The 2,319-nt window shown below is 35.0% G+C and overlaps 1 non-coding gene across 1 annotated transcript; it reads left to right on the top strand.

Annotated features, from left to right (window-relative positions):
• Positions 1 to 1,862: 1,862 nt before the first annotated feature.
• Positions 1,863 to 2,026, top strand: LOC125776035 (U1 spliceosomal RNA). The gene has a single exon (XR_007421460.1). It is a non-coding gene; the product is annotated as a U1 spliceosomal RNA (small nuclear RNA).
• The last annotated feature ends 293 nt before the right edge of the window (positions 2,027 to 2,319 follow it).

Here is a 2,319-nt window from a genome sequence, read left to right as displayed (position 1 = left end):
TTAATATAAAACTACAAATTTATGGAATAAAAACTCAAATATTGTGTTGACAAAAGTCTACATACAGTACAAAAATATCTTAGTTCAGTGCGAAAAACTTTACAAAATGGTAGTTATTAAGACGTTTTAGTATTCAGTTGGGTCCCCATTGGCATCTATAACGGCTTGAAGACACCGTGGCATTGATTCTGCTAAATTTGTCAACGCTGCAGATGTAATGCTGTTCCAAGGTCCCAATATGCGCTCTTAGAGTATAGCAGAGCTAGAAATTTGTGCTTTCTAATTCTACGCTCCAAAATCTCCCAGACGTGTTCAATAATATTCATATTTGGACTTTGAGGTGGTGTATTTAATTGCCTTGGAGTATAATAAAGCAACCAGTCCTTAACAATTTGCGCCGCATGCATCGGATCGTTATCTTGTTGAAATATCCAACCGGAACCGAGCCCTAAATTATCCACCAAAGCCTTCAAATTATGTTCCAACAGTGACTTATACTTATATCCGTTCATTTCATCTTCAATAAAGTCCAACTTTCTAACTCCAGAGGCCGCAACAGCTCCCCAAACCATTACGCTGCCACCACCGAGCTTCACAATTGATACTACGTTCTTCGGTTCAAGCGTGGCGTTAGTTTTCCTTCAATTGTAGCCCTTTCATCACTACCAAAAAGAGTGAATTTAGAATCATCTGTAAATGAAACTTTTTTCCAAAAATCCGTTTCCTTTTCTTTGTGTTTTTTGGCGAACTTTAAACGAAGTTTCCGTTTTTTTCAGAAATAAAAGGTTTCTTCCGTGGTGTTCTACTGTGGAATCCGTTATCGTTTAGAGTTTTTTTTTATTGTTCTTGATTGGATACTCATTTGTGAATTACTTACTATGCGTTCGGCTAAATTTGGAGCATTTACTTTTGGATTTTGGTCTACTTCGTTGAGAATCAGGCTGACGTCTCTACGAGATTGTTTATTTGGGCGTCCACTGCGCGGTTTATTTACGTTGGAACCATAACTTTTAAAGTTTTTTAGAATTGTCTGTACTATTTCTCGACTCAAGTTTAAAATTTTAGAAATTTCACCCTATGATTTTTTTCTTTTCTTTCTTTTATCACCAAATTTCTTACATCAATTGGTATTTCATTTCGCGGAGCCATTATAGCTATTGAAATGTTTAAACCACATCTAAATTCAATAAATATGAAACAATAAACATATTAAAATTACTGTTAATATTACAATGTACAAAGTATGAGATTTGAACTGTATGTAGACTTTTGTCAAAGCAATTTTTGAGTTTTTCTTCCATAAATTTGTTGTTTTATATTAATTAACGGATTTTTTAAGATTGTTGTTATTAGAAAGAAGATTAGAATAAAACTGTATCAACACATTTTTCTAAAAAGTTTTTGTACTCTCACATCGAAGAAAACAGGGGGTGTATGTAGACTTTTGTCCGCCACTGTATATAATTATATATCATACAATATAGTACAAAATCAATCAGCAAGCACAAAAGTACATACTCGTATTGGAACAAAGAATGAAATACAATATATTCACAAAATTCAAAGTAACAGAGTTCCCACTGGGTGTATTTAGTTTCGTGCTGCCCGAATTAGTCGCACTTTCTCTCATGCCGACCATTGGAACGAGTACACCAGTATTCTTTAACATTCATACATACATACCAGCAAAATCAACAAGCGCATACGTTCAACATCGTTTAGCACAGCAAGCAATGCAAGATATTTCAAATCAACCACTACAATTTTCGTTCGACTATTCTATTAATAGCTTGCTGCTGTGTAATTCTCATCCACTTTTAACAAGTTGTAGTTCAAGAGACTGCTTGTGTGCGGAGTAAAGCATACTTACCTGGCGTAGAGGTTACCGTGATCATGAAGGCGGTTCCTCCGGAGCGAGGCTTGGCCATTGCACTTCGGCTGAGTTGACCTTCGCGATTATTCCTAATGCGAATAACTCGTGCGTGTAATTTTTGGTAGCCGGGAATGGCGTTCGCGCCGTCCCGACATTTTTGAATACATATAAAGTAATTTAAGAGTTTTTTGTAGTCTTTGAAAGTTGAGTAAAACATACCTTAGGTTGTTGTGAAATTTTAACTAAAGGCTACGCTTGGGTAGTGGTTGCTGTATCAGGTTTGACTTATTATTCGCCTGCGTCTTTGAATGTGAATTCGAATTGTATTTTTCAAGTTATGTAGAGCAAAAAAAGACAATAAATTGAAAAAATTAAATACAAAATATTCAATCTTTTTATTTGTAGGTTGAAAATAACAGCAAAGAGACACAATTATAGTTGATGAA

The sequence above is a fragment of the Bactrocera dorsalis genome, chromosome 1 (genome assembly GCF_023373825.1).
Source record: "Bactrocera dorsalis isolate Fly_Bdor chromosome 1, ASM2337382v1, whole genome shotgun sequence".
NCBI classification, from domain to species: domain Eukaryota; kingdom Metazoa; phylum Arthropoda; class Insecta; order Diptera; family Tephritidae; genus Bactrocera; species Bactrocera dorsalis.
This window is presented reverse-complemented; position numbering and strand designations above follow the sequence as displayed.